The sequence below is a fragment of the Lingula anatina genome, chromosome 2 (assembly GCF_051362555.1).
Source record: "Lingula anatina isolate TDL-2025a chromosome 2, LinAna3.0, whole genome shotgun sequence".
Lineage (NCBI taxonomy): Eukaryota > Metazoa > Brachiopoda > Lingulata > Lingulida > Lingulidae > Lingula > Lingula anatina.
In genome coordinates, this window is record NC_141768.1 from 33,639,554 (window position 1) to 33,657,909 (window position 18,356).

The following is an 18,356-nucleotide window of genomic DNA, read 5'->3' on the forward strand; positions in this document are numbered from 1 at the left end:
TTCTTAGTTGATCATATAAAAATTGCAGTAAACTGTTTATTTTGTTTTATGTTAAAAAAGTGTTAAAAATGGAAATAAACCCATGTCTTGTTTTACATTTCCTCAGATTCAATTCTTAGGCATGTTAACAGTCTCATTATTTAACTAATAAGACATGGAAAAGTGTTTGGTTGACATTTCCTGCATCTTTACAACATTATTAGTTGATTATGTAAAAATGATGGTAAACTTGTTATCATGTGTTGTGTAATAAAGTTTCAAAAATGGAAATAAACTCATATCATTGCTGTTTGTCAGATTCAATCATTCACTATGTTCAGAATCTCAGAATGGAGGAAATTGGACATTTAACACTGTTGTATTGATATTTTTCCCATCTCATCAATTTTCTTAGTTGATCGTATAAAAATGGCAGTAACCTGTTAATATTGTTTTATGTTAAAAAATTGTTAAAAATGGGGAAAAAATTTTCAGAACAGTGCTGTCTTGTTTACATTTTGGCATTTTCAAGTTGTGACTTTGAAGTTCCATAGGCCTGAGGACCTTTGCTAGTCACATTTTCTGAATATCCATGATACTAATATTTTATTATTAAAAATTGATGGTCATTATGCTGTTAAACATTATGTAATATTGCATCAAAATTTGAAAAAAAAAAACAAACTATTTTGGGCACTGCTCCCATGATGACCATTTAAGAAAAACCATGTCACTTACTGTTCTCAAACTTACAGGAAAGAAACATGGGACTAGAATACAGCTTCAGTAGGCAATGCAGTCTGTTTGGTAATTCTTACTGCCAGTTTAAACAGTTTTTTTTTTTTTTTTTTTTTTGTGAAAATTTAATTTTTCACATATTGGCATTTTCAAGGTGTGACTTTGAAGTTCCACAGGCTTGAAGACCCATGCTAGTCACATTTTCTGAAAATCCATGATACGTATATTTTATTATTAAAAATTGATGGTCATTATGCTGTTAACCATTATGTAATATGGCATCAGAATAGAAGAAAACTCAATTTTGGGTGCTGCTGCCATGATGACCATTATGGGAAAACCATGTTACTTATGATTGCCAAATTTTCAAAAAAGAAATACGGGACTAAAATGCAGCCTGAGTTGGAAAAACAGTCTAATTGGCTTCTTTTTCTGGAAGTTATACATCTTCAAAGTGTGAACTTGTTACACATTTTACTTATATTGGTATTACCTGTTGAGCATAATTAAAATTTGATGTTGAATTTGCAGTTTAACATAATGTACTTACTTTTGCATCAGAATTGACAGTAGCCTATTTTGAGCATAGTTATTTCCTGTTTTTTGTCTGTACATTTGACAGCTTTGCTGCCTTGTTTAGACTAATGATAACCATTTTCTGCATACTGTTTAAGGCAAATACATTTTTGTAAAATGAAATTGAAGTCATAGAAATCATAGTTTCCTTTTTATGTACAGACACAGATGTGTCTGTACATATTGCCATCACCTGCGTCTGTCATCGCCGATGGCGATGGCGATGCCGTCGCCGGCGCCGTGCACTTTCCTTGTAAACACGATAAGTGGAGGACAGTTTTACTTTTTGGCTTTATATTTACCGAGCTGATGAATATTCATAAAACGCAGGTCAAGTTCGAAAATCAGCATGATCGGGCCATTATTGTAGAAGTTATGCTGTTTTTTCACTTTTCAGCATATATGCAACCCTGTAAACACATTTTAAGGAAAACTGTTAGGCTTGTTGTCATGAAACTCACAGGAGTAATCAATCTTACCAAAACGCAGGTCAAGTTCGAAAATGGGCCTGATCGGGTCACTATTTTAGTAGTTATGCTGTTTTTTCATTTTTCAGCATATATGCAACACTGTAAACACAATATAAGAACAAGGCAGCAAAGCTGTCAAATGTACAGACAAAAAACAGAAAATAAAGATGCAAAATAGGTCATTTTGTCAATTTTGATGCAATTATAAATAATGCTTATAATAGCATTGTCAGTCAACACTGAATTTTAATCATGCACAACAGGTACCATGGTCCATAACAGGAGCAAACCCAGAGATATATTCTGACAGTATTCCAAAGTATCTATGTTGATCCATCCCCCATTTTTATGGTCTGCCAACAGAAAAAAAAAAATAGATACCAGTCAATATAAACTTAATAACCTGACCGTCTTCTGGAAGACCCAGAAGATGGTCTCAATCCACCCCTTCAATAAGATTACAGTTTCAGGACCATGAGAGTTCTAATTCACATGATGAAAGTCTCAATATTTGAAAAATGATGACAGTGCATAAAATAATATTACATAATGTTTAAAGACATAAAAAACAATACAATTGCTTATGTGGAAATACAGAAAATGTGCAGAGCCTTGAGCGGATGAGAGTTAAAAGTCACAAATGCAAGTGTTTGAGAAAAAATTGTAAAGGAAAACATAACAAAACTAGAAAACCACCGAGAGTGCAGACCTCTGCCAAGGCAGCAATTGTTGGTTATTGTTGATTATTGATTGATTTTTGAGCCAGACCACCACTAAAAACTAATCATTGTCCTCTTTGGCCCAATTCTGACAGTTCCTGAAAATTTCAGCAAAATCGGTCCATAACTTTTTGAGTTATGTTGATGACAGACAAACAGGGGTGAAAATATAACCTCCTAGGCAGAGCCTGAGGTAAATATAATTTCAATGGAGCTGCTATTCAAACTTTAAATCTTTGATTATATATATATATATATATATATATATATATATATATATATATATATAATAACCTGCATAATTATCACTGCTTCCTTATTATTAATCTAGCAGAGAGCTTAACTTTTGGGAGTTTACAAGGAAATATCAACAAGTGTGCTTTATGTAATCTCCTTTAATGGCCTATCAATTAGGCAAATGACTTTATAACTCAGAAATTAGCTAAGTGATACCCAAGGGATATTAACAGACTGACCCTCTCAAAGGTCTTTCAGGCCCATAAGTCACATCTTAAGAAAAACACAAAACAATAATGCACAAAATAGGAGACTACCAATTCTGATGCAATAATACATTATGTTTTACTGCACAGTCAACATCAAATTTTAATTATGCACAACAGGTAACAACAACGAAAGTAAAAGCATAAGGCTTCAGGCCCATCAGAGTTCAAGTTTATACTTAGAAAGTGCCAGAATGAGAAAAATGAAAATTTCACACAAAATTGCATAAATTCAATAAGAAATGATAACCCAATTGACCTGGCTTTCTAATTTGAACTGCATGCCAATCCTAACAAGGCAGCAAAGCTGTCAAATGTCCAGACAAAAAACAGAAAATAAAGATGCAAAAAAGGTCATTTTGTCAATTTTGATGCAATAATAAATAATGCTTATAATAGCACTGTCAGTCAACACTGAATTTTAATCTTGCACAACAGGTAACATGGTCAATAACAGGAGCAGACCCATAGATATTTTCTGACAGTATTACAAAGTATCTATGTTGATCCATCCTCCATTTTGATGGTCTTCCAACAGAAAAAAATAGATACCAGTCAATATAAACTTAATAACCTGACTGTCTTCCGGAAGACCCAGAAGATGGTCTCAATCCACCCCTTCAATAAGATTACAGTTTCAGGACCATGAGAGTTCAAATTCACATGATGAAAGTCTCAATATTTGAAAAATGATGACAGTGCATAAAATAATATTACATAATGTTTAAAGACATAAAAAACAATACAACTGCTTATGTAGAAATACAGAAAATGTGCAGAGCCCCAGGCAGATGAGAGTTAAAAGTCACAAATGCAAGTGTTTGAGAAAAAATTATAAAGGAAAACAACAAAACTAGAAAAGCACTTTGAGAGTGCAGACCTCTGCCAAGGCAGCAATTATTATTGTATTATTTGTATTGTATTATTGATTATTATTGATAATTGATTGATTATTGATCCGGACCACCACCAAAAACTAGAGGATCAGAGAGGCGATACCGCCTCCGGATATTGTACCACCAGCTGGAGTAAGCGCATTCGTATGGACCCCCCCCCCTCCAAAAAGGGACACCATCACCAGTCTTGTGCTTGACAAGCTCTATAAAATGCAATCAACAGGAGTTCTCAAAATATACAAAAAAATATAATTAAAAATGGTCAGTATATGACTTTCTATTCAACTTCAATAGTAACTATGGACCTATCTCTGCCAGTTTTGGAGATATAAGGGACTTAATGTTATAATTTTGCAGTTACCATAATGTGCCATAAATTTCCTACAGAAAAAATTAATTAAAATAAAGAAAAGGTCATTTTGGTCAAAATTCTTGAAATGGGAGGTGCTCTGAAGTTCCAGATGTTCTAATTTGATGAAATAATGTCATTTTTGACCACAAGTTGCCTGCTTTGCCAAGCCTTATGTTTTAATTTTCTGGAGTTCAAAATTAATTATCCATTACCGTACTGCACATTTTGCTTTCACTATGTAACTATGGACCTATCTCTGCCAGTTTTGGAGATAAAAGGGAAGCAAAATTTGCAAAGTTCAATTCATGGTGAAAAGTAGGTCAAAGGTCAATTTGAAGGTCACAGTAAGATTGCCAGTATATGACTTCCTATTCAACTTCAATAGAAACTATGGACCTATCTCTGCCAGTTTTGGAGATAAAAGGGAAGCAAAATTTGCAAAGTTCAGTTCATGATGAAAAGTAGGTCAAAGGTCAATTTCAAGGTCACAGTAAGATTGCCAGTATATGACGACCTATTCAAGTTCAATAGTAATTATGGAGCTATCTCTGCCAGTTTTGGAGATAAAAGGGAAGCAAAATTTGCAAAGTTCAGTTCAAGGTGAAAAGTAGGTCAAAGGTCAATTTCAAGGTCACATTTAGATTGTCAGTATATGACTTCATATTCAAGTTCAATAGAAACTATGGACCTATCTCTGCCAGTTTTGGAGATAAAAGGGAAGCAAAATTTGCAAAGTTCAATTCATGGTGAAAAGTAGGTCAAAGGTCAATTTCAAGGTCACATTTAGATTGCCAGTATGACTTCCTATTCAACTTCAATAGTAACTATGGAGCTATCTCTGCCAGTTTTGGAGATAAAAGGGAAGCAAAATTTGCAAAGTTCAATTCATGGTGAAAAGTAGGTCAAAGGTCAATTTCAAGGTAACATTTAGATTGCCAGTATATGACTTCCTATTCAAGTTCAATAGTAACTATGGACCTATCTCTGCCAGTTTTGGAGATAAAAGGGAAGCAAATTTTGCAAAGTTCAATTCATGGTGAAAAGTAGGTCAAAGGTCAATTTCAAGGTAACATTTAGATTGCCAGTATATGACTTCCTATTCAACTTCAATAGTAACTATGGACCTATCTCTGCCAGTTTTGGAGATATAAGGGACTAAATGTTATAATTTTGGAATTACCTTAATGTGCCATAAATTTCCTACAGCAAAAATTAATTAAAATAAAGAAAAGGTCATTTTGGTCAAAATTCTTGAAATGGGAGGTGCTCTGAAGTTCCAGAAGTTCAAATTTGATGAAATAATGTCATTTTTGACCACAAGTTGTCTGCTTTGCCAAACCTTATGTTTTATTTTTCCAGAGTTCAAAATTTATTATCCATTACCGTACTGCACATTTTGCTTTCACCACCAATATGTACTTTCTGATACAGCATAACTTGAAAACCGTACGGAATACAAAAAAACGGAGACCACCTCCAGTGTTGGGCTTTACATGCTCTACAAAATGCAAATAAGAATGGGTCTCTAGCATTAACGGTTCCCGAATTAGAGACAGTTTTCAGTTTCGCCATCTTATGGCCGCTACTCCGGTGAAAATGCACTGATTGACCCCAAATTCACGGAGATGAAGGATGACCTGAAGGGTAACACTTTCCAATAATATTATTGGTTAAGTCTGTGTGGTGTCTGAATAACAGGGCAAAAAAAATTTTTTTCGTAAAAAATTTAATTTTTTTGAAAATTTTGGCCCGTTTGACCTTGAAGTAAAGGTCAAAGGTCAAATCCAAGGGCATATTTGAAATCTACACATATGACTTTTGGAAAGCCGTCTGTAGAAATTTTTCCCATAACCCCTTCCGTAGGGTAGATAATTAGCATTTAATTTTGCCATTTTTGGACAAGGGTGCATTTCAATGAGTGCCACACCCAGACCCCAATACCGACAAAGCCCAAATTTTAAGTGGAACGAGTTGAGATTATAGGTGACCTAAATCCAAGAGATGGGTACGGGGGGCCTTACCGCCTAGGAGGAGAAGCGGTAACGGTAGCCGTCCGGCGGAGCCAACGGAGCCGGCGGAACGATCCGGACGGGACCGAAACCATGTGTACCGCCAGCGCTAACGCTGGTGGTACAATTAATCATTGTCCTCTTTGGCCCACTTCCGACAGTTCCTGAAAATTTCTGCAAAATCGGTCCATAACTTTTTTGTGTTATGTGGATGACAGACAAACAGGGGTGAAAATATAACCTCCTTGGCAGAGCTTGAGGTAAATATAATTCCAATGAAGATGCTATTCAAACTTTTAATCTTCCAGTTTGATATATATATATATATAAAACTTATTTGCAATATTAAACAAAATTTACCTGCATAATTATCACTGCTTCCTTATTATTAATCTAGCAGAGAGCTTTACCTTTGGGAGTTTACAGGGAAATATCAACAAGTGTGCTTTACGTAATCTCATTTAATGGCCTATTAAAGCAAATGACTTTATAACTCTGAAATTAATCTAGTGATACCCAAGGGTAATTTACAGACTGACCCACTCAAAGGTCTTCAGGCCCATAAGTCACACCTTAAGAAAAGCACAAAACCATAATGCCCAAAATAGGAGACTACCAATCCTGATACAATAATACATTATGTTTAACTGCACAGTCAACATCAACTTATGCACAACAGGTCACACAGACGAAAGTAAAAGCATAAGGCTCCAGGCCCATCAGAGTTCAAGTTTATACTTAGAAAGTGCCAGAATGAGAAAAATGAAAATTTCACAAAAAATGCATAAATACAATAAACATGATAATCCAATAGAGCTGGTTTTCTCATGAGCTGAAGGCCAATCCTAAAAATCGTACTTGTAAGTTTAAAATTATAATAAGTGGCACAGTTTTCTTTTCATAATGTTTACAGTAGCAGTGCAAAAAGATTGTTGTCAATTTTGATGTAACATTACATAATAAATTGGAGAATAATTATCACCAATTTTTGTTTATTGAATATAAATAGGATGGACATGTAGAAAATATGATTACCATTTGGCTTCATGTCCATGGGAGCTCCGAGTCCCACAATGAATATGCCAAAAAGATAATGAATATTACACTAAAATGTATAACTTCCAGAAAAAGAAGCCAATTAGACTGCTTTTCTAACTCAGGCTGCATTTTAGTCCAGGGTTTCTTTTTTGAAAGTTTGACAGTCATAAGTAACACGGTTTTCCCATAATGGTCATCAAGGCAGCAGCACCAAAAATTGTGTTTTCTTCTATTTTGATGCAACATTACATAATGCTTAACAGCATAATGACCATCGATTTTTTATAATAAAATATAAGTGTCATGAATTTTCACAAAATGTGACTAGCATGGGTCTTCAAGCCCGTGGAGGTTCTAATTCACACCTTGGAAATGCCAATATGTGAAAAATTAAATTTTCACAAAAAAACTGTTTAATTGCCAGAAAAATTTACCAAACAGACCGCATTGCCTACTGAAGCTGTATTTTAGTCCCATGTTTCTTTCCTGTAAGTTTGAGAACAGTAAGTGACATGATTTTCGTTAAATGGTCATCATGGGAGCAGTGCCCAAAATAGGGGTTTCTTCAAATTTTGATGGAATATTACATAATGTTTTACAGCATAATGACCATCAATTTGTAATTATAAAATATTAGTATCATGGTTATTCAGAAAACGTGACAAGCAAAAGTCTTCATGCCCATGGAACTTCAAAGTCACATATTGAAAATGCCAAAATGTAAACAAGACAGCACTGTTCTGAAATGGGTTTATTTCCATTTTTAACACTTTTTTAACATAAAACAAAATAAACAGTTTACTGCCATTTTTATATGACCAATGAAGAAAATTGATGAGATGGGAAAAGTATCAATAGAACAGTGTTAAATGTCCAACTTCCTCCATTCTGAGATTCTGAACATAGTGGATGAATGCATCTGACAAACTGCAATGATATGAGTTTATTTCCATTTTTGACACTTTATTACACAATACATGATAACAAGTTTACCATCATTTTTAAAAAATCAACTAACAATGTTGTAAAGATGCAGGAAATGTCAAACAAACACTTTTACGTATCTTATTAGTTCAATAATGAGACTGTTAACATGCCTAACAATTGAATGTGAGGAAATGTGAAAAAACAGCATAACTTCTAAAATAATGGACTGATTATGCTGATTTTCAAACTCAACCTGCGTTTTAGTAAGATTGGCCCCTCCTGTGAGTATAATGACAATTGGCCAATCTGTTTTTCTTATATTGTGTTATCAGTGTTGCATATATACTGAAAAAAGTGAAAAAACAGCATAAATTCCCTACAAGTGACCCGATCGTGCTGATTTTCGAACTTGACCTGCGTATTATGAATATTTATCAGTTCTGTAAGTTTCAAGCCAAAAGGTAAAATGGTTTTCCACTTATTGTGTTATCGGTGCTGCACATATGCTGAAAAAAGAGAAAAAATAGCCTAAATTCACTAAAAATGACCCAATCACGCTGATTTTCGAACATGACCTCCGTATTATGTATATTCATCAGTTCTGTAAGTTTCAAGCCAAAAGGTAAAATGGTTTTCCACTTATCGTGTTATCGGTGCTGCATATATGCTGAAAAAAGTGAAAAAACAGTATAAATTCCATACAAGTGACCCGATCATGCTGATTTTCGAACTCGACCTGCGTATTATGAATATTCATCAGTTCTGTAAGTTTCAAACAAAAAGAAAAATTGGTTTTCCACTTATCATGTTATCGGTAAAAGTGCACGGCGACGACGGCAACGACGGCGTCGGCGACGACAGACGCAGATGACGGCTATATGTACAGACACATATGTGTCTGTACATAAAAACAGCATAACTTCTAAAATAATGAACTGATTATGCTGATTTTCAAACTCAACCTGCGTTTTAGTAAGATTGGCCCCTCCTGTGAGTGTAATGACAATTGGCCAATCTGTTTTTCTTATATTGTGTTATCAATGTTGCATATATACTGAAAAAAGTGAAAAAACAGCATAAATTCCCTATAAGTGACCCGATCGTGCTGATTTTCGAACTTGACCTGCGTATTATGAATATTTATCAGTTCTGTAAGTATCAAGCCAAAAGGTAAAATGGTTTTCCACTTATCGTGTTATCGGTGCTGCACATATGCTGAAAAAAGAGAAAAAATAGCCTAAATTCACTAAAAATGACCCAATCACGCCGATTTTCGAACTTGACCCGCGTATTATGAATATTCATCAGTTCTGTAAGTTTCAAGCCAAAAGGTAAAATGGTTTTCCACTTATCGTGTTATCGGTGCTGCATTTATGCTGAAAAAAAGTGAAAAAACAGCATAAATTCCATATAAGTGACCCGATCATGCTGATTTTCGAACTCGACCTGCGTATTATGAATATTCATCAGTTCTGTAAGTTTCAAACAAAAAGAAAAAACAGTTTTCCACTTATCATGTTATCAGTAAAAGTGCACGGCGACGGCGATGACGGCAACGACGGCGACAACGGCGACAGCGATGACAGACACAGATGACGGCTATATGTACAGACACATCTGTGTCTGTACATAAAAATCATACTTGTAAGTTAAAAATAATAATAAGTAACAGTTTTCTTTTCATAATGTTTGCAGTAGCAATGCAAAAATGTTGTTGTCAATTTTGATGTAACATTACATAATAAATTATAGAATAATTATCACCAATCTTTGATTATTGACAATAAATAGCATGGACATGTAGAAAATTTGATTACCATTCGGCTTCATGTCCATGGGAGCTCCGAGTCCCACAATGAATATCCCAAAAAGATAATGAATATTTCACTCAAATGTATAACTTCCAGAAAAAGAAGCCAATTAGACTGCTTTTCCAACTCATTCTGCATTTTAGTCCAGTGTTTCTTTTTTAAAGGTTTGACAGTCATAACACGGTTTTCCCATAATGCTCATCATAGCAGCAGCACCAAAAAATTGTGTTTTCTTCTATTTTGATGCAATATTACATAATGCTTAACAGCATAATGACCATCAATTTTTAATAATAGAATATTAGTAACATGGACATTCAGAAAACGTGACAAGCAAAGGTCTTCAGGATCATGGAACTTCAAAGTCACACCTTGAAAATGCCAATAAGTGAAAAATTAAATTTTCACAAAAAACTGTTTAACTGCCAGAAAAAATTACCAAACAGACTGCATTGCCAACTGAAGCTGTATTTTAGACCCTTGTTTCTTTCCTGTAAGTTTGAGAACGGTAATTGACATGATTTTTGTTAAATGGTCATTATGAGAGCAGTGCCCAAAATAGGGGTTTCTTCAAATTTTGATGCAATATTACATAATGTTTAACAGCATAATGACCATCAATGTTTAATAATGGAATATTAGTAACATGAACATTCAGAAAACATGACTAGCAAAGGTCTGCAGGCTCATGGAACTTCAAAGTCACACCTTGAAAATGCCAATATGTGAAAAATTAAATTTTCACAAAAAACTGTTCAACTGCCAGAAAAAACTACCAAACAGACTGCATTGCTGAAGCTGTATTTTAGCCCCATGTTTCTTTCCTGTAAGTTTGAAAACAGTAAGTGACATGGTTTTTCTTAAAATCCATCATGGGAGCAGTGCCCAAAATAGGGGTTTCTTCAAATTTTGATGCAATATTACATAATGTTTAACAGCATAATGACCATCAATTTTTAATAATAGAATATTAGTAACATGAACATTCAGAAAACGTGACTAGCAAAGGTCTGCAGGCTCATGGAACTTCAAAGTCACACCTTGAAAATGCCAATATGTGAAAAATTAAATTTTCACAAAAAACTGTTTAACTGCCAGAAAAAATTACCAAACAGACTGCATTGCCTACTGAAGCTGTATTTTAGCCCTATGTTTCTTTCCTGTAAGTTTGAAAACAGTAAGTGACATGGTTTTTCTTAAATGGTCATCATGGGAGCAGTGCCTAAAATAGGGGTTTCTTCAAATTTTGATGCAATATTACATAATGTTTAACAGCATAATGACCATCAATTTTTAATCATAAAATATTAGTATCATGGATATTCAGAAAATGTGATTAGCAAAGGTCTGCAGGCTCATGAAACTTCAAAGTCACATCTTAAAAATACCAAAATGTAAACAAGACAGCACTGTTCTGAAATGGGTTTATTTCCATTTTTAACATTTTTTTAACATAAAACAAAATAAACAGTTTGTTGCCATTTTTATATGACCAACTATAAAATTGATGAGATGGGAAAATATCAATAGAACAGTGTTTAATGTCCAATTTCCTCCATTCTGAGATTCTGAACATAGTGGATGATTGAATCTGACAAACTGCAATGATGAGTTTATTACCATTTTTGACACTTTATTACACAATAAACAATAACAAGTTTACCATCATTTTTACACAATCAATTAACAATGTTGTAAAGATGCAGGAAATATCAAACAAACACTTTTACGTATCTTATTAGTTAAATAATGAGACTGTTAACATGCCTAATAATTGAATCTGAGGAAATGTGAAAAAAAAACAGCATAACTTCTAAAATAAAGGCCCGATCATGCTGATTTTCGAACTTGACCTGCGTATTATGAATATCCATCAGTTCTGTTAGTTTCAAGCCAAAAGGTAAAATGTTATTTCACTTATCGTGTTATCGGTGTTGCATGTATGCTGAGAAAAGTGAAAAAACAGCGTAACTTCCCTAAAAATGACCTGATCATGCTGATTTTCGAACTTGACCTGCGGATTATGAATATTCATCAGTTTTGTAAGTTTCAAGCCAAAAGTAAAATGGTTTTCCACTTATCGTGTTATCGGTGCTGCATATATGCTGAAAAAAAGTGAAAAAAACAGCATAACTTCCCTAAAAATGGCCCGATCATGCTGATTTTCGAACTTGACCTGTGTATTATGAATATTCATCAGTTTTGTAAGTTTCAAGGGAAAAGTTAAAATGGTTTTCCACTTATCGTGTTATTGGTGCTGCATATATGCTGAAACAAGACAGCACTGTTCTGCAATGGGTTTACTTCCATTTCTAAAACACTTTTTTAACATAAAACAAAATAAACAGTTTTCTACCATTTGTATATGATCAACTAAGAAAATTGATGAGATGGGAAAAATATCAATAGAACAGTGTTAAATGTCCAATTTCCTCCATTCTGAGATAATGAATATAGTAGATGATTGAATCTGACAAACTGCAATGAGATTTGTTTATTTCCATTTTTGACACTTTATAACATAATACACAATAACAAGTTTACCATCATTTTTACATAATCAACTAACAATGTTATTAAGATGCAGGAAATGTCAAACAAACACTTTTATATATCTTATTAGTTCAATAATGAGACTGTTAATATGCCTAACAATTGAATCTGAGGAAATGTGAAAAAACAGCATAACTTCTAAAAGAATGGCCCGATTATGCTGATTTTGGAACTCAACCTGCGTTTTAGTTAATTAGACTACTCCTGTGAGTATAATGACAATTGCCCTATCTGTTTTTCTTATATTGTGTTATTAGCGTTGCATATATGCTGAAAGAAGTGAAAAAACAGCATAACATCCCTAAAAATGGCCCGATCATGCTGATTCTCAAACTTGACCTGCGTATTTTGAATATTCAGCAGTTTTGTAAGTTTCAAGCCAAAAGGTAAAATGGTTTTCCATTTATGGTGTTATCGGTGCTGCATATATGCTGAAAAAAGAGAAAAATAGCCTAAATTCACTAAAAATGACCCAATCATGCTGATTTTCGAACTTGACATGCGTATTATGAATATTCATCAGTTTTGTAAGTTTCAAGCCAAAAGGTAAAATGGTTTTCCACTTATCATGTTATCGGTGTTGCATATATGCTGAAAAAAGTGAAAAAACAGCATAAATTCCCTATAAGTGACCCGATCATGCTGATTTTCAAACTTGACCAGTGTATTATGAATATTCATCAGTTCTGTAAGTTTCAAGCCAAAAGGTAAAATGATTTTCCACTTATCGTGTTATCGGTGCTGCATATATGCTGAAAAAAGTGAAAAAACAGCATAAATTCCCTATAAGTGACCCGATCATGCTGTGTCTGTACATAAAAAAAATTACGCACTTGGGAACATTTGTTGCATGCAGGGCTTTTCCTAGGATTGAGAGTCAGGCCTTCTAAAATTACCATATGTAACTTCCTAAAAATTTACAGGGAGTTAAAATAATGATCTCCTGTTGACGATCTTCCGCAATTTAAGTTCCTTCAACTAATATGAAAACTGCATTTTATTATTGCTTACATCGCGGACGATCTCCCAATAATGATATAAAAATTGCCTTTTCGTCTCGCTCGGATCACGAACGATCTCCCTCTGACGATTTTACGCGAACAAAGTCCTGACGATAGTACGCAAACGATTCTCCGCCGAAGATATGCCGTGAGCGGGGGAAGGGGGAGTTAAAGATAAAATGAAAAATATATATTATTTATAAAATTCAAAGGGGGAGGGGGATTAAAATAATGATCTCCTGCTGACGATCTTCCACGAACGAAGTTCCCTTGAACAAATATGAAAAGTGCATTTTATTCTTGCATACATCGCGAACGATCTCCAGCTGAAGATATGAAGATTGCCTTTTCGTCTCTCTCAAATCGCAAACGATCTCCCGCTGATGATCTTATGCGAACGGAGTCCGCTACAAATATGAAAATTATCTTCTCGTCTCGTTTGGAACGCGAATGATTCTCCGCTTAGGATATGAAAATTGCCATCTCGTCCTATTCGCATTGGGAACGATCTCCATGTACGAGCCAGGTAATCGTTAAATGGTCCTAAATTGAATATGGACATGAATAGAAGTGACGGGTACATTTCACTTCGAGATAATATCTTGATTTTTTCATTGTGTCTTCCTCATTTAGGACAACGGCCGATAACAATAACGGCGTTACAAATGACAAAGCCGCGGCCTGTGACTTCTATTTGCCGGCTTGATAACGCACCTTAAGCCAGGTAATAGTAATGCAACTAAAGACAAAAGGCCGACGTTCCCGCAATTGAGAACGGGAATTCACATCTAAACCATCTATATTGTGAGTAACCGCTCGCAGGGGCGCACTATTGTTCCTATCTCCCATTGAGAGTGTTATCGGCAATGATATCCTGATTGTATCATTGTCTTGAATCAACTGATGCATTACCTTCATGTTTGAGCTGGACAACGCGGCCATATTTGGTGACGAACTTTTCAAAAATTATCGAGTACCCCATTTTCAAGGTCGATGAAGTTTTCAAAGGGAAAAAAATTACGTCGGCAGAAAATCGTCTGCCGACGAAATTTTCAAGACTTTACCGTAACTTCAAATTACTATTTAAGTATTTTATTTAAAAAGCATGTCATATAAAAACATATTGAGAAAAGGCAAAATACGGAGCGTACCTGTGCCGATAGACATACAGTATTTTGCTGGCATTCTTCCGATTTTCTTACTTATATACTCTCGCTGTGCACAAACCACGGTGCATATTGAAAACCCCACTGATACAACCCGAACGTAAAAAAAGCATTTACTTGCCATAATTTTCACAAAACAGGTGCATTTATAATTTGACGTGAGAATTGAGCACATGCAGAAATGAGAGACTGGTTTTATCTGGTCTGCTCCAGCATAGCGCAAACCACATGTTAATGAAGACGGTCCCACTTTGGGGGAGGGGGTCACAGGAATGGAGTTCATCGTGGATTACACTTATCAACATTTCATGCATCTGGGGAAATAGAAAGTGACTCACAGGTAACGTAAATACCCACTGGAACTCTCTATGAAGCTCCCATGGAGTTAAGGAAGACGTCATTTTTATTGTTGACAAATCAGTTATCCATGTAGGTGAACAGCGACACTTGTTCGTCAGATTTTGACAGCACGTGGTATTTGGCGCCAAGAAGTCTGGGCGGTTGATCCCGCTGATCTTTCGGCCGATTGTAGTAAATGTAAGATCTTGCGGTGTTGACTTCAAGAACGTTTCCCCATCTGCATATATATTTCAATCGTACTTGAAATTAAATTGCTTATTCTTCCCAAACTTTTTATTGCTAGCAAACGCGATATATGGTCTATATGAAGGTGTTTACGACGTATTCTACCCACTGTCGACATTTGGTTTCATCCAGAATAGACCTTTTTTAACCCCCCCCCCCTCCCCCCGCAGTTACGGGCGTGATGAATCAGTCAGTGAGGGCAAGTCTGCTTAATAGCAAAATTTGTATGTCTATAAGCACTATTATTGTCATCGGGTACAAAGGAAAAGACAGGTACGTCATGCTTCCAGATTAGATCTTCAATTAATTGTTTCTTCCTCATTGACGAGAGCTATTGAAAGGACAACAATTGACAAAGGGCCGAGGCAAGCAGCATCTATTTCACTGGCTTGAAAATTTACCAAGTCTTGTCGACGATGTTGTCGAACAATCGGAACAAGAAAAAAATTCTGTCCCATGATTTTGACGTATGGACTAATTGTTTGAGCCCAGAAAAATTAATTTTATAAAATAATTTTTGTGGTCGGATTGACTGGGCCCGTCGAAATGCTTGGCACATTACCGTACCGCCAGCGCCTATGCTGGTGGTACAATTATTCAGTAGTTGGGGCTTATTTTGCTGTAAGTTAGTAACTTTCAACATTGAAATGGTCCACGTATTCGATCTTCTAATCAGTTCTTGCCTTTGGGTGACTAATTGTCATATAATCTTGTATTAAAGAGGATTTTGGTAAATTTATGTTTGCTTAACAGTTTGTTGTACCCAAAGAGAAAATAATATTTTTCTTCTAAAAATGCTTACACGACCACGTGATGATGGATGCCGTGCGCACCAAGCACTTAACCATGTTGAGCGAAGTGCGTTCTTAATTTATTTTTGTGATAATGATTAAATCGATGAAATATTATCATGATTGTAAAATAAACAAGGCAGCAAAGCTGTCAAATTTACAGACAAAAAACAGAAAATAAAGATGCAAAATAGGCCATTTTGTCAATTTTGATGCAATAATAAATAATGCTTATAATAGCACAGTCAGTTAAAGTCATAATAACTCTTCGTTTTGGCCAAAAATTGGATTTTCCTGGAGTAACAGCAATTTTCCCGTACTCACCAATGGTCAGCGACCCCATTCCTGCATTCAAAGTTAATCCAGGGTTTTTTTCCTAAACGTATGGTTTTTTGTTAAAATCTCTTAAGTGATTTTAACTGACGGAGCCCTCTATAACATAGCATATCGAGCGGGTTTTCTGATGACCTACTTAAAACCGCGGGAAAAGCAGACAACAACAACACTTTATTGCAATAAAATAAGATTCATACGATATAATCGTCTTAATTGCTCATATTCACAACGTGTGCAGTTCTGGGCTTTTCGTTATCCGACACACTGTACAAAAACTCGCAACTTACGTCTAAGGATTGTGTCATGCGCCTGTGTTATTTTGGTCTCGACTGCACGTTAGAATCCGCGTGATGCGCCAAAATCCTTGGCACCGAAAGCCCTATTGACAAGCACAGTTTTTAGTTTAACTACAATAACAGCTGTTTTAGTGCTGAAATGCAATATAATATATTTCCGTGTGTTGTTTAGAATGTATTTCTTGCGGAATTTTGAATCTTAAAGGAAGAGTTATTATTGCTTTAACACTGATTTTTAATCATGCACAACAGGTAACCTGGTCAATAACAGGAGCAGATCCAGAGGTATTTTTTGACAGTATTCCAAAGTATTTTTGTTGATCCATCCTCCACTTTTGATGGTCTTCCAACAGAAAAAAATTGATACCAGTCAATGTAAACTTTAAAATCTGACCATCATCTGAAAGACCCAGAAGACGGCTTCAATCCACCCCTGCAATAAGATTACAGTTTCTGGACCATGAGAGTTCAAATTCACATAATGAAAATCCCAATATTTGAAAAATGTTGACAGTGCATAAAATAATATTACATAATGTTTAAAGACATAAAAACCTATGCAACTGCTTATGTGGGAATACAGAAAATCTGAAGAGCTTCAGGTGGATGGGAGTTGAAAATGCCAGTGTTTAGAAAAAAAAATTAAAAAGAAAAAAAATCCAATAAAGCTGCTATTCAAAATTTTAATCTTGCTGTATTAACATGATATGAATAACCCCAATGTGTTTGAGGATAATAAGGCACTGTTATTCATCTATAGCATAAATGTTGGCATTACACACATTTTTTTCTTTTCAAAACTTATTTGCAATATTAAACAACATTTACCTGCATAATTATCACCAATCCCTAATTATGTGACACAGTTAAGAGAGCTTAACCTATAGAAAATGGGTCATTTTGTCAATTTCGATGCAATAATAAATAAGGCAACTAGCTGTCAAATGTACAGACAAAAAACAGGAAATAACTATGCACAAAATAGGCTACTGTCAATTCTGTCAAAAGAACATTGTGTTAAACTGCAAATTCAACATCAAATTTAATTATGCTCAACAGGTAATACCAATGTAAGTAAAATGTGTAACAAGTTCACACTTTGAAAATGTATAACTTCCAGAAAAAGAAGCCATTTAGACTGCTTTTCCAACTCAGGCTGCATTTTACTCCTGTATTTCTTTTTTGAAAGTTTGGCAATCATAAGTAACATGGTTTTCCCATAATGTTCATCATGGCAGCAGCACCCAAAATTGTGTTTTCTTCTATTCTGATGCCATATTACATAATGGTTAACAGCATAATGACCGTCAAATTTTAATAATAAAATATTCGTATCATGGATTTTCAGAAAATGTGACTAGCATGGGTCTTCAAGCCCGTGGAACTTCAAAGTCACACCTTGAAAATGCCAATATGTGAAAAATTTAATTTTCACAAAAAAACTGTTTAACTGGCAGTAAGAATTACCAAACAGACTGCATTGCCTACTGAAGCTGTATTTTAGTCCCATGTTTCTTTCCTGTAAGTTTGAGAACAGTAAGTGACATGGTTTTTCTTAAATGGTCATCATGGGAGCAGTGCCCAAAATAGTTTTTTTTTTTTCAAATTTT

General features: G+C 34.8%; 1 protein-coding gene across 1 annotated transcript in view; it reads right to left on the reverse strand.

Moving 5' to 3' along the window:
* The window catches only part of LOC106162098 (uncharacterized), a 189,048-nt gene that overhangs the window by 60,156 nt on the left and 110,536 nt on the right, over positions 1-18,356 (reverse strand). The window lies entirely within an intron of this gene.